The sequence below is a fragment of the Phalacrocorax carbo genome, chromosome 5, assembly GCF_963921805.1.
Source record: "Phalacrocorax carbo chromosome 5, bPhaCar2.1, whole genome shotgun sequence".
NCBI classification, from domain to species: domain Eukaryota; kingdom Metazoa; phylum Chordata; class Aves; order Suliformes; family Phalacrocoracidae; genus Phalacrocorax; species Phalacrocorax carbo.
Window position 1 is genome coordinate 21,749,713 of NC_087517.1, and position 25,109 is coordinate 21,774,821.

The window sequence follows — 25,109 nt, forward strand, 5'->3', positions numbered from 1 at the left end:
CATCTGGATCTTTGGATGACTGTTGATCGCCCAGGTCACCATAAATCACCTCAAGCACAGCTAATTCCTTTAGATACTGGATGCTTTTCTCCATGGTTGTCCCTTTTCCTGGGCAATATGTACCATCATCTTTGAAGGGATACCTTTCCTTCACTCCAGACAGGAGTCGCCTCCAGAGGCTGAGGGCTTGTGGTTTTTTTCCAATTGCTTTGTCAACGCCCTCTTCCCCAGAAAGGGAACCCAGTTGTTTGGCTTCTTTTCCCTCTAGTTGCAGGCTACTGGCCCCGTTATCCCAGCATCAGAGCAGCCAGGTGACAACGTGCTCACCTGAAGGACGGCTGAAATCTTTTCGCGTATCTCGCAACTCACTCAAGGACAGGGATCGGGTGGTCTCCGTTTCATTTATTACTTCTTCCTCCTCTTCCCGTAATGGCCCTGCTTCTTCATCATCCCGTTCTAAACGAGCTGACGTCCACTTCCAATATTTCTTCTTGTGTATGGGGGCGACTGATACTGGCATGGGTTGATTCTCTAAGTCAGCTCCAGTACTTGTCCTGGGGGTTTGAGTAGCCGTAGTGCTTGTCGTGGGGGTTTGAGTGGCCACAGTGCCTGTCACTTTGCATTTCAATCCAGAGGCCTCCTCTTCCCCTTGGGGGCACTGAATACTGTTGAGCAGGGCTCGGTACACATGGGCCAGGCCCCAGCACGTTGCAGTTATCTGTGTGTCTCTGGAGTTCCCAGCGTAACAACATACTTTCTCCAAATATTCTACTAATTTTTCAGGATTCTGCACTTTTCGGTGGGGCTGAAACTCCAAAACACTGGGGGTGCCCACTGCCCTAGGTACTTGCCCATGCTATCCCACATGCCCTGCCACTCATAACTATCAAGCCTTGGGGCGGATTTCTGGGTGATATGCTCAAGTTGATTAGTCAAAACCAAAACAACATGCCCAAAAACTAACAATAAGTATACCTTAACCACCCAAGGATGTTCAAGATACAAAAAGGTTGTTGTAATAAAGGCAGAGACATCGTAGAAGAAAGTTGCAAAGATACTATTCTGTATTTTCTCCATATAAAATCTCTCAGAGGAGGAGGTATAATTGCTAATCCCCTCAACAAGGTGGTATCCAAAGTACAATAATGGTTTCAGCAAAAACCCCAAATACCAGATAAAACTGCAAACCAGTGTTTGTATAACAAATCTCTTAGGCAAAACTTTACTAATCACAGCAGACTAAAGAAACCAACACCCATCTTTTACACCAACTGCAAAAAGAACAACATGGTGCTGTGAACAGCAGCTGTTATTCTCTTGAACCCTCGAGCCCCAGGGCGGGGAGGGGGGAAAGGGGAACGAACCACCAAAACAAACCACATGTGACACAGCCGCTCACCACCCGCCTCTCCAAGCCGGAACTGCCTCCATTAATATACTGGTCATGGTGTCACGTGGTATGGAATGAACATCCCATTGGCCAGTCAGGGTCAGCTGCCCTGGCCGTGGCCCCAGCTTCCCTCCCAGCCTCCCACCCACGTGGCAGAGCATGGGAAGCTGGAAAGGTCCCTGACCACCACAGGCACTGCAGTGAAGAGAATTAACCCCTTCTCAGCCAAAACCAGCACATCTACACACCACTGACCAGTCTTCCATGCCTACAAACAACTAGGGGCATACTTGGCAGTCTAAGAAATACTTATGCAACTTAGTGTTTTGATGACCAAATTCAGAAACAAAACAGGCAGAAAAACTTGTCAACAAATAGAAAGGGGAAATACTGGGAGAATAAGACAAACATATACCATAAAGTTCAGCTAGTCTTTCGGATGGTGTTCTCATTACTTGGAGAAAGACTTCACAGAACTTTAAAAATAGTTTTCTAGTCAACTTAGTGAACATAGACTCAGAAGGTGATGAATATGATTCCTGCAGAAACTACTTGTTATCAGACATGTACTTGAAAAATGTCACTAACTATTATGTCTGTCTATGCATTTAGGCTAAATTTACTCTTTATAACTCTACAATATGTAAAACTAAAAGTTCATGACTGTTTATTTTACCAAATACCACTACGGCCTTAGGGCAGTTTTTCTGAGTTCTTACAGAAGTTATCAGAATGAAAACCAGTCTTTTGCTTGCATGTTCATAATCCACTGGCTTATTCAGCAAGGCATAAGTGGTACCCTTAGGGCTGAGATGAACTCCAGTATTTCTCTCTAGGGCACCATAGCCAATGACTGCAGCACACCTCTCAGTATAAACATAAAACAGAGAAAGCTTCTTTTCCAATATATAACAGGAATCTCTTCTATTAAAGATTTACCCTAGCAGCCTAATCACAACCCATGCTTGGAAAAAAACCCACACCTATGAAACATCTTGAGTTACAGTTCAGCAACCATATTTTCTTGTCATGACTTTTTTAAAGTACTGCAAATATATCAACTGTGCATCATTGTGGAGAAAAATGATGCCACTTATATCATTACCTCATGGAAATCAGTTTATCCAAGACAGAAAGGGAGTGAAAAAAATTATGAAGATGGATGGATTGGTTTAATTACTTAAATGTTCTCCCTCTCTTTTCTGCAGTCTTGATGACTTCTGTATTATGAACTAAGAGGTAATAACAAATCAAATCAGAAAACAAGAAAGAACGTGAATTCTTACGAAACTAAACCTGACACCCGTCCCCACCAAAAACCCCACAAAGGTCCTTCTGAAAGCTTCCACCCCACGCAAAAAACCCAACATTAACAAATCCACCAACAGTAAAATACAAAAACCAACACATAAACCCCACTGTTTTCTCAGCTTACTATTAAGAAACAGGATTCTAATCCAGCATGGCTATATTGTTTGGGTAAGCCTGAATGGAGACTCTCTCCATCAAGCAGGACAGAAAAAGCAAGTATAAATGAAAGATCATGGACGTCAGTGGTATGCAGCAGTCTATCTAGTAGCACAGCACTAGAAGGAAACTCCTGCATCCAGGAACGAGCCAATAACAACATGATACTATTGTAAACATTAAACTAGTCTTACGGAATATGGATGAATGAGCAAGAATAATTTTCAAATGACCTTTTAAAATATACGTTAATATGTATACCAAGAAAAGCATCCAGGCCATATTTGTCATTTTAGAAACAGTACATCTCTTTTATTACCCCATTTTCTACATTTGACATGTAAACAAATTGCCCCTCAAATATGCTCTCCACCAAGTTGTATTAAATCTAGTCCTATATTATTTTACAGGTCGGAAGTTTGAGGCTTTGAGCTTGAGTCCACTGGGCTAAAAAAGAAAAGCATGAATACATTGTTTATATTTTCTACAGGAATCTATAAAATGTTTATTTTTATATTTACAAAAATAATGGTCAAGCTTAGACCCAAACCATACAACAACAAACCTTCAGTACAAAGAAAATGTGTTTCCCATACAGGCATAGTATATTTATCTTCGTATTTTTCAGAGTTAGAAACAACATATCTGCTCTTAGTACTCTATACTCCATAACATAATGATGAATTTTTACAATATTATTTTCAAAGTTCTCTGTACTATGGTACATTGCATAGTACTATTCAAAAAACTTTACTCAAGTTTTCAGCATACTAAAGAAGGCAGGTGAAATAACTAAGTCTCAGTAAGCATATAAGCCTCACATGCATGAAAATTAATCTGAAATAAGGAGATACTACCATGACAGTCAGGTGATGTACAGTGCAATTCAATTAGGGAAATGATCAAATTTGGTGAGTCATAAGCAAACCTCCATATATTTTCTTTGCTATGCTCTGTTTTGTGCATATGTGTATATAAAATAATATGGCTTTTTGTCAGGGATATTGAATTTTGCTGTGTAAATTAAGACTTACATTATTAACTACTATATTGTCATTATTCAATGATGCAGCCATCAGACTGTTTCAGTTTCTACAGAAAATAAGCTGGTTTTATCCCTGCTACTACAACTTTACTATTCTGTGACTGTTTGCAAAACAAGAAGCAGGCTATAACACAAATCCAGAAAACTCTTAGGAAAATGGGTTAATCTAGAAAACACCTGCCCTAATCAACAATTAAAAATCTAGTATTCTTCCTTCTCCTCTCAAATAATTTCCTGTGTAGATGTTAACAGTATATACACTATTTGTCCACTTAGAATGCTAAGCATCAGTAAGAACTAAAACACTTCTAAATTATTAATTGCTCTGAGACTGAATAAATTAGACCTATGGTACATTTCACCCCGATACTTCTCGGCAGGAGACTGTGGCAATACAATAGGACTAAGTGGGACAACTGATTTCAAACAAAAGATTTTGCCACATCTTTAATTTATAAGTTCTTTCTTTCTCCATAGCTCATTCATGGAAATCATTTTAAAGACTACAACAAACACGGAAGACAGACTGAATATCTAGCTATTTTCAATTCAATAACCTGATTAAAATGTATAAATTTATAGTAATACCCAGAAGATACCTGAAAAACATTAATATTGCAGGAAAGAAAAATGTTTCAAAGGTAGAGAATGCTACAGCTGAAAAAAGACAATTTCTCAATTACAAGTCCATTTTTAGAATCTGCAGCCACTTAGGCAAACAAATCTGCCTTTTTCCTTTATGTCAGAAAATGTATTCATCAACTGCAGATGCAGGAAATTCAGTCCTCACAAACAAGCAATCCAATCACTGATGTATCAAACAGAAAATCAGAATAGAGCCAACACACAGCAAATACAAAACTGTGAAAGTTTTTTATTGCTGGCAAGGCAATGAAAAGCAGTGAAAAACATGATTTACACTGTCAGAAATTACATGCACATATTTTTATTCTAGACTATCATACTTGATATTTCTGTCATTCACATGAGTGACTACCATGACAGTTTTCCAGAACACAGAAATATTTCTCAAAATTTCAAGACCCTGCTTCTAGTTAGGCCCGAATAAGTCATGTAGCCAAGTCCCTGAATAACAGTCCTAATTTAAAGCTTCCTCAAACTGTTAATTCCTTTTATAATATAAAGACACATTTATACCAGATTCGCTCTGTCCTGGTTTCAGCTGGAATAGAGTTAAATTTCTTCGTAGTAGCTAGTATGGGACTACGTTTTGGATTTTTGCTGGAAACAGCGGTGATAATGTGGAGATGTTTTAGTTGTTGCTAAGTAGCGCTTACACTGGTCAAGGACTTTTTCAGCTCCCCATGCTCTGCTGGGTGCACGAGAAGCTGGGAGGGGACACAGCCAGGACAGCTGACCCAAACTGGCTAACGGGATATTCCGTACCATATGACGTCATGCTCAGTATATAAAGCTGGGGAAGAAGAAGGAAGGGGGGGACGTTGGGAGTGATGGTGGCCGTCTTCCCAAGTAACCGTTACACGTGATGGAGCCCTGCTTTCCTGGAGGTGGCTGAACACCTGCCTGCCCATGGGAAGTAGTGAATGAATTCCTTGTTTTCCTTTGCTTCCGCGCGCAGCTTTTGCTTTACCTATTAAACTGTCTTTATCTCAAACCATGAGTTACCTCACTTTTACTCTTCCGATTCTCTCCCCTGTCCCACCAGGGGGGAGTGAGCGAGCAGCTGCGTGGTGCTTGGTTGCTGACTGGGGCTAAACCACAACACGCTCCTACACTAAGGCTATTCTTCACTTCAGTTGCCCAGCCACCACTGGTGTTTCTTACTTTCATGTATTCACAGTAAAGATTCTCATTTTTAAATTTTCACCTGGTGATATGAGTTCAGTGAACCTTTTCTCCGAGTCAAATAAATTATACCAGTCACTGAAACTTATTTTTACATTTTTTTGTGTTTATATTACTTTATGGGACAGGTTTGTTTTCGTAAATGCTAGTGGTCAGTCTTCCAAGAGTTCATTATCAATATTTTGGGGGGGTTTTTTTGTCCTCAGTTCTACAGATTCCCCCTTCAATTTGCTCCTCTATGTATGTGTGTCATTAAGCCAGCTTATGTCAAAGTAAGACTTTATGTAGCTTCCAACACAAAGCACTGATAATGTGTGCTGAGTGACCTTTGCTCCAAAACACTTCTCTTTTATGACACCAAAGATGATGACATCAAGTTAACTACATTATAAACTATACGTTTAAAAGTTCGATAATTTTTCTATATAAATTCATAGCAAAGACAACCATCAACACTTTTATGTACTATTTCTATCTATGGATTTAAATAAGCATGCATTTAACTCCTTTTTTTGATGTTTAAAAGATAAGTAGAAAAATCAAATATCTCCATGGATACCACATAATAACAGAATGAGCTGCTTAGAGATTAAGCTATGAAACAATGCTCTCTATATGTATTTTCAAATAATCACGGTACTTGCACAGTGTTTAGTTTCCTTTTATTCATAAGCTGAAAGACAGTATGAAGAAAGGGCAACCATCATACAGGATAAATTTAGTTTCTTCACACAGAATACTGATTATCATGTTCAGTTACAAAACCGAATACACCACTTAAACTTGCTTTAGCTATACGAACTTGTTAGGATGTAATTGCCAGATTCCCCAAATAGTAATCCAAAATGTATTTTATCCAGAAATCATATGGACTTGATCCTGTATCATTTAAATCCTGTAAGTTTTTGCACCAAGAGAAGTTAGTGAAAACATAGTGAAAAAGAACTTTTATTCTTGTACAACAGAGGAAAAAGTTTTAGAAAAGGCAGGTTTGGCAGGATGTTTAAAAGAAAATTGAAAACAGTTCTCCAAGAGGGTATATGTTTCCTTAAGCATTCAAATTTAAAGGAAGGAATAAAAATGTTTTAAATTAGGCAAAACTCCAGTTAAAAAAAAAAATCAGAACTACTTACTCTGGCCTCACTTATAGAATAAGTCCTCAAAGGTACAAGAAAAAAGAATGGCAATGACAACATTGCAAACTACTTTTCGGAGTTAGATTTCTTACATTACAGATTTGCTGCAGTGATTCCAAGAAGTCAATAAATAACACTTTCAGAAAAAAAGAAAGTACTACAGTACTAGATTAAATTTTAAGAAGGTCTCTGGCTCAGATTTCACCTTCACTGAATGAATGCCAGCTGAAGAAGAAATGCACACATCCTTGAAATGAAATTGTGAAGAAAATAATTGCCACATTAGGCAGAAGTACCGCTTTAAAATGTTCTGCTTACATAAAATCCAGATATTTACAGAATTCTTACAGAGCACAGTCATAGCATCATCACCAGCACATGTGCTCACTTCACACTTTCTCGGATAATCCAATTTTTTAAATGAGTGGAAAAAAAAATATTTTTGCTTGAAAAGAATATTTTTCCAGGAATAATCTTTCTTTTTTGGGGAGGTGAAAAGTAGTAAATAAACATGAGTTTTGGCTGTGTTCGGTTTTGTCTGGTGGGTTGGTTGTTTTTTTCTCAAATGTGATACTGACAAAGCTGTGTCATCCTTAGCAGGACTCTGATCCACAAAATAAGAGCTTAATATTCACATACATGTACAAAGAAATCCAGAAACTGCACTATTAGAAATTAGAAAAATGTTTTTCACAAGTTCATTTATTATCTATCAAATGATATGTTACAAATTTAAGACCCAGAATTTGGTCCAAGTTCTTAAGTCAAGAATTCTTATTTGATTTAGCATATATATGACAACTGAAGCTTTTAACATATCTAAAACTGATTATGCAGATCCTCCTTGCATAATGGACCATTTATTGGAAAGCGCTCAACTACTCTGCTTTCTCGCACAACAGAAGAATAAGCGTAATTGTATACAGCATTATGTTACATGACTAATGTTAAATCAGCTTTATACAAAGCCACTCACAACTTCCATTAACATATGAAGGAGATTTTTGAAAATCTCAACTGTGTTTAAGTGATTAAGGTCTCCCAAACAGTCTTTATTATCAAGAGCTAACATTTACAAAGAAACTACATTTGGAAATTATAAACTTGGAGACAATAGGCATCATTTCATTTCTGATTTAAAGGGAGAATGACAACTTTCACAAGAAGTGAATTTGCTTTGTATTACAGTTGCATATAAAACCAGGATAATATATTTTAAGGTATTAAGTGACGTGCTTGGAGAAGGACATCTTAAATGAAAGCAGAGGCATTTGTCCATGCACAAAATGCAAACTTTCTGCAAAATAAAATGGACAGGGAGACAAGATACATAACATTTGGCCTAAGACCTACCTTCTGTTGCAAGAAGCATCACTGCAAAACCACAGCCATGATACTCCTCTATTTTAAATACATTCATGTTGAGTTCAAAAATCTAGGTTTTACACTTCTGTGTAAACCATAATGTTGTCAGAGATATTTTTTACTATTGTTTTGTAAAATAAAAACCAAAGGGGAAAAAAAACCCACAGCTACCTTGCCAGTTCTATGTCCAGCACTACAGCATTGGAGAAAGTTTCAGTTAAATCTCCCAGAAATCAGTGCTGTGAATAAAGGCAATGGACTAAAATCACTCTGTTTAAGACTGAAACATTCATTAATGTGTCAGAGGCTCTTCCCAAAAAATGCCTATGAAAAGCTAAGCATCATCAATAATCAGGCATCAGTCAACCTTACAGTAAATTACCACCTTTAACAAAGTCACACAGAGAAGGCCAGTGTTACACTGCAACCAAAGGCAACCAGCCAATCAAACCAGCCAATCAAACCAAAGAAACTCTTAAATATCTCCTCTTCATTGAGGGCTTTAATTCCAGGGAAGTGGATCTACAAGCAGTGGCCATCAGATTATTTTAAACTTAGATAAAACTAACATGCGTTTCTTCTTGCATATAGAAATTTCCATATATTTCTACAGGTGAGAATTTTCTCTTGCTATGCCAAAATGTAGCACTATCTGAAATATCAAATCTAATGATCTCTGCATCCAAAGAATTATTATTACACAAGAGGTGTATAACTTCCCACTTAAGGATATTATTTCCCCTGAAACAGGTGACTGCTTTAAATTACCCATATTCTGCTTTTCTCCGTGAGACAAATGCAGAATTTCTTGCCTCCAGCAGCTGGACCTTCATATCCATATAATGCAAGCAAGCAAGGAACTAATCATCTTTCTAAACAAATATATGAGCTACCTGAAATTCCAAATGACTCTCCCCTGAGGGAGAAGAACACAACATTAAGTAAATTTAGGAGGAGGGGGAGGTCATACTGCACACCATGTCAGCAAACATGTTGCAGTGAATGAAAGGAGGTGAATCTATCTCAGCCATTCGCGTTCACTCCTTAAACAAATGGGCATTTCAAGTTAATCCATATGACACACTAGTCTAACTAAAGTTTGGCAAGACTGTTATATCAAACATAGTATGAGTTTTCAATAACCTGTTTTGTTGATTAAGTGTGTTTTTTTCCCTTGTTATACAGTGGTACTACTAATGGCCATGTCCTTTTATGATCAAATTTATTTTTCCATCAATCATCAAAAATTTATTGGGGTCCACAGACCTGACTATATATAGCTTTTTTTGGTTTTGTTTATAAAAGACGCATTCCTCACACTGTTAGCAACGTATTATCACCATACGCATATCTACAGAGCTCTGCCAGTGACCCTGGAAGACAATCTAAATTTACTGATTGGTCATTCTTACCAATTATTAGATAAAAAGACATTACACAGGAGGAGCTGGACATACCAAATAGAAGCAAAATGCCTCAGATAAATTAGTTATTCCATTAAGGGTGCTGTCTGAGAAAGAATTCTTGAAGGCTTGTGGATGAGCCTCTGCACTGATGCCTGGGGGAAGCCCCACGCCCAACAGAACCGCTGTTCGTAGTTACTAGGATACACCAAGATAAACCTCTGGTTTTTTTTGAGGACAACTCATTGGATTTTGTGAAACTTATCAGTTTTTAGGAAGAAAGATAATTCTTGAAGTCAGTCATAGCTACAAAAAACACAAAACATTTACTAGAGAAATAACTTATACCAAGATTGTTAGAAAAATTAGACAACCAAACAACAATTTCAGATTCAGTTCTCTCTCTCTCATAAAAACAAACAGATAATCCTCCCTTTACAGATTTTTTCACTGCAAGTTAACAGATTAAGGGCTGGGAGGAGGGGAAGATGTTGAGAGTTTCTTTTGCCTCTTTATAGCTCGGTGCTGGAATTTTCACAGTGAAGCCATTGCTGATCCATTAAAATATATCCTCTCAAAGTTCATTTAGTATCCAGACAGACTGCCTCAGCAGCAAACCAGATCTGCTCCATAATTTGTTCAGACCTCATAATTTAGTATTAATGAATTATTAATACAGTAATAAATAAATTACACGTACACAATATTACAAAGTACATAAGCACTGTGCACAGAAAAGAAAATGCACACATCCACGTACACTGGATTTTTCATTATCGGGTCTTATAAGGATGGAATCAAAAAGTCATCTGTTAAGTCACGTATTGAATGCTTTATGTAAATTACTCAAAGTTTGTACATGATACTCAGACATTGCAGAAACATCCCCTAGTGACTTATTCCAACTCATGCAGGTACAGCATTTGCTATAAATTTTTTAGACTTTAGACTGTTGCATGGTTCAAAGTTTTATCATCATACTTTACTATATACCTATATACTTATAACTTTACCATAAAACTAATTTAAAAATAAAATTATCTTGAATGCCTTACCTCTATGAGATTAAAGTCAACGTACTGGGATCCCTCTGACTGACTGTACCAACACCATCTTTACATCAATGAAATTTTCATTAATGCAGGAAGCATTATGTTGAATTATGACCAATATCATGAAAGTTAAAAGAAAACATTGGATTTGGTTTTTTCCACACAGGGGGCATGTATGCCATGTGTGAAGTAGAAGATTTAGTTTATTTCAACTGCAGCTAGAGAATAAAAATTTTGTAAATTTCTGATAAAATTTTTGGTATTGCATTTATAATCCGTTATATAAAATAAGATTACAGAAACCAGAGAAAAAAATTAGTTTGGGAGGCACCTTTGGAATTCAGATAGTCCAAGCTCCAGCTGAAAACAAGGCTAAGGTTACCTACCTTATATCACCTACACTAAGAACCCAGTAGGTTTAAGGGGTCAGTTCCAGGTTGCTTCCTCCTGCCCCTCTCTCCAGGATCTCCCAAGTTGCCTTAGTAAATCCTCCACCCACCACCTTCCAACTGCTCCCTGTGTAAGCCTAGGCTTCTTTTACCAGCTCTCTATTAGCCCTCAGCACCACCTGCCCCTCCAGCTCTCTGGCTTGTGCTCTACCAGGTGGAAGTCTGGAATATTTGCTGCAGGTTTTTGCTGGTTTGTTATCAAATTCTCCTGTTTTTCTGCTTAAGTATTGGTCCATAACTAACACAAGTCACCTCTGCAAAGCAACAGCAATAAATGATGTCAAACCAGCACAGCTCCCCAAAAAATGCAGCTGAAAGCTTCCCTCCTGACCAATGAAAATGAATTAGGAATCGAAAGAGAATGAGCACTTTAAGCTACCCCAAAAATCAAAGTTAAAAAAATTGAAGGCTTTGTATATTAGGCAAGTCCTCTTGAATAATAATAATTAAAAAAAAAGCACAGGAAATATGACAAAAACTAAGACGATAGAAGATAATAACATACTGCAGAACCCAAACCTATGTTTCATGTCTTACTGCTTCAACCTGGATTTGAAACAGTAAAAAATAATGTTCTCAAATCCTTACAATGTACACAGAACCTGGTTTTTAATGTATCAGAAAGGTCAAAACATTATTGTTCCCTTTAGGCCACAGCAGCAAAACTCACGTCTACCTATAATAAAATACACATTTTTCCGTTAACTAAAAATTGCTAAAATTCTGAAGTAATCTTTAAGTTTATTTGCTGTTACAGATAACATTATTATGACATAATAAACATGATGGGATTTTAATTAGATGCTTCTAATGACTTTTTTAAAAATTAATTTTGTTGCACTTTGATTTTCCACGTCGTAAATGAGGAGTTCTGTAAAATGGTTAGAGAGCATAACTGAACAGACATATCATTTGGAAGATTTTAGAAAGCAAATGTGCTTTGTTAGTGCTTTGTCATGAGCTTTATAGACTGCAAACACATTTGTGTCAGGTTTTCTCCCTCAAATGTTGGAAAAGAATAAGGTGGGGGGTTTTTCCTTTTTGCAAATAAAAGAATACAGGAGAGAAGGAGGGGGGAAAAAGGCAGCTACATTCCCCCCGCAAGTGAACATACAGAAGGTGAACACTGGCTACAGAATGTAGGAGGCATAAAGCAAGGAGTACAGCCAGAGCTTTTTCAGTTCCTATTTTGGCCAGACAGGCTCCCTATACCTCACTTAATAGGCTCATTAGTGTAATCTGAGTCTACTTTTTGTGCCTCTCAAATTTCCTAGTGAGGTTAAGCTGCTGTTCTGCAAATGGATACAGGCTGGGTGTGATCAGTAAAAACTGGCTCAGGTTATAGTGATACAGAGGCAAAATTCCCCAATCCACTTTTTGTCTTTGTGCAAACACCCCAAGAATGGAAAATTGCATCAGCATACATCATCGCGGAGATGTATGGCAGGATGCTCCTCTTGAAAGGGTTCACCTATCAGGTTCAAAAAGGATTTAGCACCTCCAGTGTATTATTGAATTTTTATATGTATCAGAAAAAAAACCTGTTTACTCATTATATCCATTTAAAAAGCCACAGAAGCAGAATAAGCCTGTAAAATTGACATTAGAGTTCAATACCAATTATTCCTTTCAGTTCATCAGCCTAAAATGCAGGGCTGTGCTGCTACAAGAGATTTGGAGTCTGTCAACCACTGGCAAAGTTCACTGTCTTCTTCCCAATAAACACGAGAGGATGAGAAGGAAAGAGAAAATTCTTGACACTATGATGGGAAATCACAAGAGATAAAGACCAAAGCAGACATGTAAGAGAAACTTCTTTCTCATTACAAAGTCTTGCTAACCTACTTCCAGCTAAAAGTTCTGTCCACAGAAATGAGACACTTTGGAGTCACACTAATGCCACTGTTGATACTACATCCAAACCATACATAGAAAGCTTTACTTTCTAAATATTCTAATCTGCACTAAACCCCCCCCCCACCAATAAACTACTGAACAAACGCAACCTTTAATGACACTTTTAATAAATCAGCAGCAAGAAACTATTAGCATACTTTAAGAGTTTCATATTCAGTTCTTCACAGAGGAGTGCCCTAAGAATTGCTGTGTCCCCTAAGTAAAGCCAGAACACAGAAGCTGGATGGAACCCTATCAACAATGACTGTTTTCCCAGTGTCCCACCTGGAGGTAACTGAGTTATGGGAACAGAACAGCAATTGACACAAAAACTTGCAGAATCTTTACAATGTGGAGTCTTAAACAGGACTGGAATGAAAGAAAAGCTCGCTTATTTGGCAACCTCAGTTACCCTTTTTCTTTCTCCTCACCCACTAAGGTAGTATAAAGTCTGTTTATATAAACTGCACCCCTAAATAAACATGCATGAGGAGATGTATTTAGGAAATAAGGCAATACAAGTATTACTAATTTCCTAAGCTTGTAAAGCAGTTTATACCAAAACTGCCAAATAGTAAGAATATCAGACAAACACAGAAGTGCTTGCTAATATGTTAGTGAAAAGATCTTGTTTTGGCTGCAGTTACAATATTTGAATTCACATTTAAGTTTTAACATGATCTAGGCTTTGAAGTTTCTCCATCTGTTTCTCCATCTGTTTTGCTCAGGGATATAATTCTCTTTAAAAGAAAGTTTTTCCCTATGACCACAAAGTCTTTTCTGTAAACAATGTTAATTCACTTAGTCTTTATCAGTCATTTTAAGCCATTCATGTAATCGTAAGCCAGAACAATGGAACTTCAAGGCAGCTTTGGCAGTAGTTTTCTTTGAGGCTTGAATCCGAAAGCCTTTATATTTTCTTAAGAATTTGTCCGCCCTCATCCCTTTTTCTTCTTGGCTTTCTATTTTACTTGGCTTTTATTGTGAGACAGGTCTGCATTAAGTACATCCAGTGGACAAGAATACAACAGGAAACCTTTCTCCACTTGCACAAAACCATACAAAACACCACTGAAGACTCTAAAGGACAGCTGGAAACACATCTCTCATGTTTTCATTTATTAATTTCTGAAAAAATTACTCCTGTTCTAGATTGTATAAACAACAATTATGGATAACAAAAAATGAACTGGATTAGATTAAGTTATTCTAAAACAAAACCCCAAAGTTAATGCTACCCATGCACTTGCGGGGGAAATGATGAACAAATAAACAAATATGACAGTATCCTCTAAAAGAAAACAAAATGCTGAATGAAAAACAAAGTGCAAATCTGAAGTAGTAAATTAATTTCATAATTATTTTCTTTTCACTGAAAATGTTTTGCCCTCCACATTTAAATTGAGAATTTCAAAATCAAGGTTGCACTGGCTGATACTGATTGCCAGCTGATACATGAATAGGAGGCAGCAGTAACACACTATACCACATTGGATTGTTGAAAAATATTGAAATATTGATAATTATTATATTACCATTACTGCTGATAATATTCCAATCAAACCAGGGAAATATATTCTGCAACCAGTTTCCTTGATTCAGAGTCCAATTTAATGGATGTCACTGCTATGTGCAATGTGAAACAACTTTCACCAATTAAGTATAAAAGATTCTTAAAGATCAACGAGAAAAGGATCAACGAGAAAAGGATAGACTTCTATGAGCTATTTCACGACAATCTGTAGACAAAGATAAATGTATTGTTCAGGTGCCGTCCACTCTTCTAGTCACTGACAACATAAAAAGAATTCAAAAGAAATTTTTTTTACCTCATACTAGTATGAAAGATATCTATATTTTCCCAAACATGCATAAAAACTCAATTATTAAGACTAAGGAGACAAAGTTGGTACTTTTATTAACCTCGCCCTTGATAAATTCTGAAATATTCAAAATGTTTGCAATCATTATATCAGCTGCGTGACCACATAACGAAAAAAAAATCTACCAAGTTCACGCTGTATTATCAGGGTGTGCCACTCAGCAGAAGAAAAAAAAAAACATAGAAACATGTCTGCCAGTAATACCTATCTGGAAGTCACAGAACCATCTACTGGCTTGAAGTCACCAATTTCTGCTGCCTTGAACCCAGCAATTCACAACCCTTCTGAACAAGCCCACCTGGCACTTGGCATGGTTCAACAAGTCAGGTTGGATGGGGCTTTGAGCAACCTAATCCAGTGAGAGACGTCCCTGCCTGTCTATAATGACAGACAGGGCTTTCATCCCTGCCTGAAAGATGTCCCTTTCTCCAATACAGAGTGGTAAATACCCTTTTGATCATTACAGGACTCACCTCACACACATGAAAGCACTTCATAGAGTCCCACTTTTATTAAGACAGCGTGATCAGCAAAGTATCCAAATTGATTTCCCTGATAATTACTAGTGTTTGTTCATTATCAAATCCAGAGCCATTAGGAATACTTCAGGAAACAACACCTGTTAATCATTTACTTTGCAGCACAAAGCACCAGGTGAATATGGGCAACCTCCAGGCTGATCTTTGAAAATACACTTACAGTAACAATAACTAAAAGGAGTCATAAGCATTTAGGGGACAGACATTCCCCCAATTCTTTCATCTTTCTTTCTTCTTTCAGATTTGCAGCTGAAAAAGGCTATACCACAACATGCCTTTAAAAAACTGATGATTTAGAGCAACATAAAATGAGAATCCAGGTAAAGGATTACTGTTAAGGTGATGGGTAGCTCATTCCATAATACTGTATCAAATTCATTCTTCATGCAATTTTGTCATTTTAAGGGAGGCTCTGGAATCACCCCAAGGCAAATATGCAATTGAATGAAAGGGTCTCACTGTAAAACCTGGAGTAAATGTGGAGTAAGACAAGCAATTTGAGGGCTTTTTTTGCAATATTTCAAGGAATGAGAAGGGCTTGAGAGGCCATATTAACTACTTAACCCCTACATCAAAGCTGAGAGAGCAGAGGGCAAACTGCGTATACACAAAAGCTCTTGGGTGGATCCAAACATGAAATTTAAAGGAAACTATTAGAAATCATCATAATACGTTTTATTTATGCAAAAATACTTTTAAAATTAAATACTTGAGCTATAAACAGACTTTAAAAACTCATTCATCTATGAAGATTTCGAACATACACTTCAGAATGTTCAGCAACATAGCATTTGCCATCATGCATCTTGCCATCAAAGTATTGTATGATTGGCTAAAGCTTTCTGTATTGACAACCATTGCTTAACATATGCACATTTATAAATTTTGTACGCAGAAGAAAATGAAGAGTGGCAAATTCAGAATGAGAAGTGCCAAAACTCAACCCCACAATTCTCTGCTGCCCTGGTGGATTGAAGGTATCTTTTTAGGTGGCCATGTAAAAAAAAAAATATACATAAATAAACAACAAAACCACAAACCAAACAAAAAAACCCCCACAAACCAAAAACCAACAAAGTGTAATTTGGTACACGGACTATCTATTGCTCCTTGATGTAAGCACACAACTTTTCTTAATATATATGCAGTAGTACACAGTTCCCTAGAAACATGGGAGTCTTTCCCCTAAAGTGCTACATTGCTGCAGAGAGCAGCAATTATATTGCACAGTTGCAGAACTGCAAGAGATGTGCAGAAAACATTTATTTAAAAAGCACTATATAAAGTGCAGCAGCTGGTTTAAAAAAGTTATTTCTTTTTTATTATTATTATTTAATTCACCACCATTTTCTTTTTCAGGCAAAAAGAAAGCAGCTGCTTCAGACCAGACCACCAGAGCCACTGTACTTTATCAGCACTGTGGAATGACACTCAGCTTCAAAACCTTCCGTGCTCCTTCCTTCCCAGTCATACAGTAGGAATAAATAATTTAATCAAGTACTCATCAGGAGAGGGGAATAGCCTATTAGTCTGTGCCTGCATTCCTTCCCCCTCACCTCCTTGCATCTCTTAGAACTGCAGACAAGGTGGAAGTGTACATCCTTCTTTTTATCTGTGTATTTTATAGCTTAACCTCCATAACTTTATAGCTTAAGTTCCATGAGCTTAAGAAAAAAAATAAACTTCTGAGTATCTTCAAATTCACACATAGCTTTCTAAAATTAAAGTGAGTAAAGAACCAGTATAAACAGATGTTACAATTTTTTTAAAAGAACCAGAAAATTCATGCTGCATAAGAAACTAGAAGAATGGCACTAAAACAATACCACTTTTAGAAAATCAGTTACCAAAGACTTCTTCAATCCCCCAAATTAAACACCCATCTCCTTCTAAAAGATAGGTATAAGCACACATCCCTGTAATGCAAAACCATGAAAAAGGCAGTGGGTTTTGTGGCTAGCTCATTTGCTGGTAAACACATTTACATTTCTTAAATTACTTACAAAGTACCAAGCTACTGTCATTTGACATATTTGTCCAAAGACGGGAGGAACATTGTCCTCAGTCTGACTGACCAGGAGCAGATTCTAAACAGAAGAACTTAAAGATCATCCTTATTTATTATTTCAATTTAGGATGGACTAGAATCCTTGTAAACAACAAATACAAATGGAGTAGCAACTAGTGTCCTTGTTGGACACCCTTGTCCCACTTCTAGAGTTTTAACATGAATATTTTAACAATGTAGAAGCTTGGAAATCTGCTCTCAAACACACAATACACCTGTGTTTGGCCCTAGAAATGATGACATTTGCTTAAAATAATGGAAGTTGCTGTTCTGAGGCTTATAAATGCTTGATGCCATTTGCCTTCTGTTTCATCTGCTCCATGATTCCACTGCCACACTGTCAACCCTCACTCTAAAAAACAAAACTAGTCATCACTCTCCCAAGAACTAGAAATTTACTTATTTACTTTTTTCTTACACTGAAATATAATGGTATGGTATGGAGGCTGTAACAAAAAAAAAACAAAACAAAAACCACCAGACAAAGCCAAACAAACTAAGAACCACAAGAAGAAACAAACCACAAAAAAAATCACAACCCAAAACACAAACCCTAAAAAACACTTTACAGTATAAGAACTTAAGATTCATTTCTAGAATAGAGTGATTTGTTTTCAGTGCAGAACACCTCACTTCTATATCTCTGTCCCTCAGCAAAATTATGAGATAATTGTTCAGCATATCCATGCAGTACTATTTAATTTTAAAGTAATTCCTATGATTTGTCATCACAGAGTTGTCAAATCAATTTTTTTAGAGTAATAGAAACACTCTCTCACCCTCTGCATACCTTCAAATTACTAGGTAATTGTTTGAATCTTGTGGGCTACTGGTCCATTTCGCCACAAATGGAAATCCACAAAAAGCAAAGCATCATGCAGCAGAAAGTGCATAATTTTTACAATCTAGAAAAACAGTATTTTTGAAAGGCTCTGGAAAAGTTTTGGAATCCACAAAACAAAAAGGCGGAAAAGCACAAGGGTACGATCATTTCTGCACTCTCTTTTCATGACAGATAATACTTCTCAGAAAGCATCTGAAGACTTCATTGAGAATTGAATCAACTTTCTACAGCAGAAAACAAGAGACACGCTTAGTTTTGTAGTGTCTCATCACAGTCCACTGCAAGCTTCTGAACTTCTTTAAAATTATCATCTCAGATATATTGGTGCATGTTTCATGAAAACAGTATGTCCCTCATCCCTAGCTAGAAAACTACTGTGATTATTTAGAAATAAAATAAACTAAGATACTTTTGCTAATAATTGTAGACCATCACAAATCCAATGCCTGTTTACCTAGTGCAGCAAAGCCTTTGGAAGTCATTATTTAATTCCTTTTCATCATCCATGAAGTAGTACATCATCACTAGATTGAAAGAAAAAAAACCCTGCTTGAATTCAGCGAAAGGACAAAGACACAGCGAGATGAAAATAAAATGTGCCTCTAGGGATCAGGAGACGTAAGGAGGGTGAAGGGGAGAAAGACAAATAAGTGATCACGGCTATTTGGTGCTCCAGACAAATGGACTCTTCTTTCATTCAATTTATTAAATCTAATTAACAAAATAATCTTTTTTAAGCCACAGAAACTGCTACAAAATATCATTAAATATCATCTCTGAAATATCATTAAGTATTAACCACAAGTATCTATACCCTGAAAGCTTTATATCACATCTTCTCTATGTCAGTCTTCATCTTAAAAAAAAAAAAACAAACCTGAAAACTGAAACATCACTTGAAGGATATACAATAGATTTAAGTCTTTAAGATTATAAAGGTAAAAAACATAACAGTTTTCCTTGTTTTTACTCTACTTATATATTCTTTAAAAGTCATCCAAGATGTCACTCCAATTCTGAAATATCTTTTACCACCTAAAACTGAGGGTCATGTTATTAATGAAGTGAATAACTTGAGAGTAAGTTGAGGTCTCTTTTTAAAAAAAGAGCTGTATACTCTTTTTAACATGGAAAAATATAGTAAATCGTTCTTAAAAATAAATTGGTTAGCCTGCAAACAGAAAGATAAGCTTCTGAGAATTAGAATCTATTATTGAATCCAAATGTAAGTTAACTAACATCTTCTTAATAAGTGTGGTATAAAATATAAAGCTCAAAATTATCTAACACAATGGTCCACTCTGTCACGTAGTTACATCCTTTGAAATCTCACACACAGGCTACAGAAGAAACACAGGCTGCGCTGATCAAGAATTCTGAACCTAACAGTGACAGGACTGACTTTAGACAGAGGCCAAGCAAGCTACTATTTTACATCCTCTAAGACAGACTGTGAGATCAACAGAAGTTCAACGCAACCTGTCACCACCACTGCTTTATACCAAAGCTGGAGTCCCGAGTCCCAAGACAGAAGTACTGTAACAGAAAAAGAATTGTATTTTTACTGGCATAGGAGAGAAGAAAAAATAGATTACACCATGAAAAATCAGTGTCTCCTTCATGGCACCCTTACTATGAGATGATCCCAAATATGAAGTTCCTTCATCCCCACTGCTCTCTATAGCCATGTTTACCCAAGCAGCACCTCCACATATTATTTTCCTTAGTAAGTATCACCTCACTGGGACTGTTTTTAGAGCCCCACTCTCTGCTTTCTTTTCCTCAATTGGCCTGTTATGTATTCTAAAACAACCAACACTAAAAGTACTCTATCTGGTGATTTCAGCTCCTGAATAATGACCCTTCCCTCTCCCCACCAACTACCTAGTTAGAAAAAAAAAAATATTAAAGCACCTTGTGCATCAGATAAATAAATCCAGTAAAACTTGTAGCAAATCGGAATTTTTTTTCAACAAAAAGCTGCAAAGCTTTTATAAACACATTGTAGCTACACAGTATATTTTAACTGCTTTCCTCTGCCTCTGACTGTACTGCTTAATCTGGCTACACATATTAGAAACTCTGAAGCATATCTTCAAATCACCAAATTTATTTCAATTCCTTTCAGGTTTTCTGCCTGAATATAAACCTTGCTGTAAGAGGAGGGTTCCCAGATGAATCAGCTGAGCAAGCACAGAAAAACACACCACTTGCTGGCCAACCACAACCTCAGCGCTGAGGCAGCGTGCAGCTCCCAGGCACCAGGTACCATAGAAGCCACTGACAGATTTAGGGCAAAGAAGCACAAGTCCCTACGAGGTGGCAGACATCCAAAACAAACATTTCCTTACTAGCCAGCCAGCTGCTCATAGGGCACATTTCTCACTATTATAAAGTATTTGCATAGTAGTTGATCAAGCCAGATGGCCAAGTAGTATACAGATGTTAATTAAGCATTTGGGTACTAGAAACAAAAAGTTCCTTCCTGGCTGCTACCTGATCAAACATGAAGCATCTTCTCTACAAGTGCAGTTAAACTGCCAGCTGCACAATTGTATCTAACCTGGGAGAGCAATCATTGTAGTGGGTGGAGGCAGTGGGAGAATAAGTCAGGAGGGAAGGATGGAGACATAAGGGTGGCCATGGCAAGAAAGATGAGGTGTGAAACACTCAAGAATTACTACCAGAAAGAAGAGAAATGCAGCAAATGCAGTAGGAAGGGGGGATGCAGCCTTTATACAATCTCTTATAGCCTATCCATGGATCTAGAAGTTATTTAAATACAGTAACAGTATTTGGGCAAAACACTTCCCAGGGACATTGTAAATATTCAAAGATATATACCTGGAGACCTAGTAATGAACACAGAAGAATTTCAAATGGCATACTTCAGGCAGAAAAAAACCCTCATCAATGACATTGTAGCAAGGTAAATCACTATCTATGAAAGTATTGTAAAGTTATATGCACCTTAAAATAAGATCAAAGTGGGTTTCAAGATTGTTTGCTATTCGGTTATTTTTCCTCCATAATATCTTCTCACTGTATTATCTACTCATTTTCATACCTGGATAATCTGTACAGTAAATCATAGTTGCCCAGATACAAAATGAAACAGTGAATCAAATGCAAAGGGCTTGCCTAGCCTTTTCCAGGAGCTCAGGCAGCAAGACTTGGTGGTCTCTCAGGAGTACCCACAAGACAGAGCAAAACTAGCGACAACATGCCTACTGCTCCTTTCGGTGCAGCATAAATCGCATCAGATCTCTACACCCCAGCAAGTACACTGGGCATAGTACCAGTCCCTATGGCACGCCAGTGCTGCTGGCCCCCAGATGCAAGGAACAGCCGCTAGAGAATATCCAGCCCATCTGCAGAAGCAGGTAATGCTGCCAGGGCACAGAGGACACTTTATGCCTCTGGGTTACTCAGCCCACTCTGATCTTTCTGAAGATTAAATTATGCCAGTTTTCTCTCCATGTGTTCTGGACTGTATGCACATATGCAGTCCCAAAGGACATGCTGCAGAAGGCATCCAACTCAGCGTCCCTATAAAAAAATTAAACGAGGACATATGTGCTTAAAGGATCGGATCCAGGGATAATCTGTTTCCTTGGACTGGAATAAGGTGGTATGTCTTCTATATGCTATCGCTGTTTATTAGTAGTAACTACGTATTACACAATAAATTAGATTATATGAATAAATTAGATTTATATGAAGAAAAAGAAAGTATTTATCTTTTCAGCATTACCTCAAAGCTTCATCCTTGCCTCAAACAAGAGAAATGCATTTTAAAATAAAATACTGAAGGCAAAAACTGTCCATATCTATATTGTACTGTTGGTAATAAAACCTTGGATTAACAAAATCTATTTAGAAGCCTACAAATTTGTTCACATCTCATTCTATTTATCTGCACTTTGCATTTCTTTTAATGTGTGTAATTTTAAAATCAACAATCATCTCGTTTCAATTTCTCTCTGTTGAACTTCAGCTGCAAACACTGAATAATGTTTTAAATATGAAAGGGGCAATGGTTACTTTTGTGTGTCTTAAAAATAATATAAAAGCATGAATGCCTGAGATTTATACAAATCTTGTCTTTTCATCAAATCTGTGTTGGTATAAACTTCCGCTAAATACACCTTTAGAAGACCATATAAAAAAACACATTATTTTAAAAACTACTTAAGAAAGAAAAAAATAGAAAACCAAAAACACTCAAGAGCCTAGATGAAATGGTCCTCTTGAATCCCTAACATCGAGAGGTGACAGGGATGGCTTGTGGGTGAAGCTGACATCAAATGCCTTGGTCTGGCTGACGGCCAGCCTGGCCCTTAGCAAACCTTGCAGCACCCTGTGCGCACCTCTGACTGCCCTGAACCTCAGCGTGCAACGCACACAACGGAGCTCTGCTTTCCCACCCTGACACGCCCTTCTCCATCAGGACTGGCCAAGGAGCTGCTGCATTTCTCACAGAGAGATCAGAGCCAACATACAGGGTGGATTCTTCCTATTTGCCTGCAACAGCTGCGTTTGGCAAACAAGAACAACGACATGATGACTGATCAGATTCTAATAAAAAGAACATTTTCAGTCCACTTAGAAGCTGAAAGACATTTCCCACACACACACTATTGACCTGAAAGTGCAATTTCAGATCTCCCTTTCATTCCATATAAAAATTCATGGCTTAATTGTGCTGTGGTGCTAACTTCCATGCATATATTTGCTCTAAAACAGGTGGGGGGGGGGGGGGGGGGGACGGGACATATCAGATTTTCTTTTCTCTTCCACTAGTTAATTTTGGTTTTTGCACCTGACTCAAACTAGAAGTCTTTTTAATATATATCAGAAACAATGAGACACTCTGGTAACAAAGAAACATTATATAGATTGGAGCCCTCAAGTTAAATGGCAAAAATCTGAATTTACATAAGTAAGGGAAAAGTGTATCAAGATTAATTTTCTTGATGAAAAACTTCCCACCGCGTGACTTTTCATAAATCAACCAGGTACTGTCCTATAAGGGCTGCTCCCACCATTTGTGTTCCTACTAAGATTTTTTTGAGGCTGAAGCAGTACCACTCGTGGAAAGCACAAGGTGTGCTTTTTCTAAATTACCACTCCTTGTTGAAGAATCACGGCAAACCAATTTGGATAAACAAATAGCTTTGCTCTACCCAGAGTACGAGGTGGCATGCGAGAAGTTTAGCGTTAAGGTAACACGGCAGATAAGAACGATTAATGCGTCGGGTTTTTATTTTCTACACAAATAGCCAGCGGATCAGGCTGCCCGAGATGAGAACATGTTGTTCCTCCCAGCTTTTCCTGTTGCTCTCTCTCTCCTCTGTGGGCTTCTTCCATCTTTCTACAGATGTGGTCACCACTGCTTAGCAACCAGGGGGACTGGACATGATGGCACAGACGAAAATCCTCCATCTAGAGCTCACCCTGCTCCACCTCCGCGGCTGCAAACTATCTTTCACGGCAAATTAAGAAGAATACGTTTTCTTCGTTGCCTCAGAGATACCAAGCGGGATCTCAGATGTAGCTTGGTGTGAACTGAATTTTCTTTTCTCGGTGGTGTACAGGAGAGAATTTAACAAGCTCAGAGCTAGAAGAACATGAGGCTTGCCGGTAAAACAGCACCCCAAACGCTAATAGCAGTTAAATAGAAAAAAAAAAAAAAAAAAAAAAGAAAAAAGAAAAAAGTAAAGGAGGATAAAAAAAGGAGAAAAATCCAGATGCCACGGTGATGGGGAAAGGGAAAGGCCATAGAAAGACTAGAGAATCAACCGAACACACTACCTACTTTTACTCCGTGCGCCAGCCGTTCCGCAGGGCGAGGCGGGGGCAGCGGGACTCGCGAGCGGCGGCCCAGAGCAGGGGCCGGGCAAAACCCCGCAAACAAGAGGGAGGAAAGAAAACACTCACTTCTCCCATGCCGCAGGCAGGTGCTCTCTCCGCGCTGCCGGGCGGCGGCGGCCGCCGCCTACCTCCCTCCTCCTCCTCCTCGCAGCCGCTGGGGCGCTCCGCTCCGCTCCGCCGCCTCCCCCGGCCCCGCCAGCCCAGCGGCCGCGCCCCCCGCCGCGCCCCCTCGCGGAGGCCCGGGCAGGGCGGGGCCGGGCGGGGCCGGGCGGGGCCGGGGGGCGGGGCCGTGCCCTGGCGCAGCGCCCTGGCGCAGCGCGCCGCGGCGGGGCCCGGAGGCGGGAGCAGCTTCTCGGCAGGACAGCGCGCTTCCTGCGGGCAGCCGTCCCGCCGGGGCCGCGGCTGCTCCCGGGCGTCCCACGGGGAGCCGGAGCGGGGGCCCGACGGCCGCGGGAGGCGTGCGGGGTACGGCCGGGGCGCGCCGGTCCCCGCCAGCCCTGCCGGCGGAGGGTGCGGGCAGCGCCCCCCCGCCAGCACATGCTCCTTCTTGTGCGGCTTTTAAAAATATTCGGTGCATTTTTTCTACCGGTGGCTAGTTATAATACCTTTTGAAAATCTCTTGGAAAGCAAACAATGGAAAATAAGCTAGTCTGCAGCTCAGTGTGAGGTGTTTTACGTGTTATTTTACTAAAGGAAGTGCGTCAGAGTTGTTGCTTCTTACTTAGGCAATAAAACCGTCATCCATGCTTTTGGGTGTGGACAACAGACAATAGTTCTGTACAGATTTTAGGGGGAAAGAGGCATCTGAAGACCACTAAGCATTCAGGCTCTACAGCTATAGCTGCATAGCTCTTCTAATGCGTATCTAAAC

General features: G+C 38.6%; 1 protein-coding gene and 1 long non-coding RNA gene across 2 annotated transcripts in view; one reads left to right on the plus strand and one right to left on the minus strand.

The window, feature by feature from the left end:
- LOC135313372 (uncharacterized) overlaps positions 1-22,226 on the plus strand; it is a 34,067-nt gene extending 11,841 nt beyond the window's left edge. Inside the window, exons 3-4 of the long non-coding RNA XR_010373002.1 lie at positions 16,812-16,926; positions 19,704-22,226. This is a non-coding gene — a long non-coding RNA (uncharacterized LOC135313372). The remainder of the gene's footprint in view (positions 1-16,811; positions 16,927-19,703) is intronic.
- LOC104049402 (sodium channel protein type 2 subunit alpha-like) overlaps positions 1-24,424 on the minus strand; it is an 84,668-nt gene extending 60,244 nt beyond the window's left edge. The window contains exon 1 of the mRNA XM_064451510.1: positions 24,305-24,424. The gene's annotated coding sequence lies outside the window, so the exon portion shown is untranslated. The remainder of the gene's footprint in view (positions 1-24,304) is intronic.
- Between the last annotated feature and the right edge of the window lie 685 nt (positions 24,425-25,109).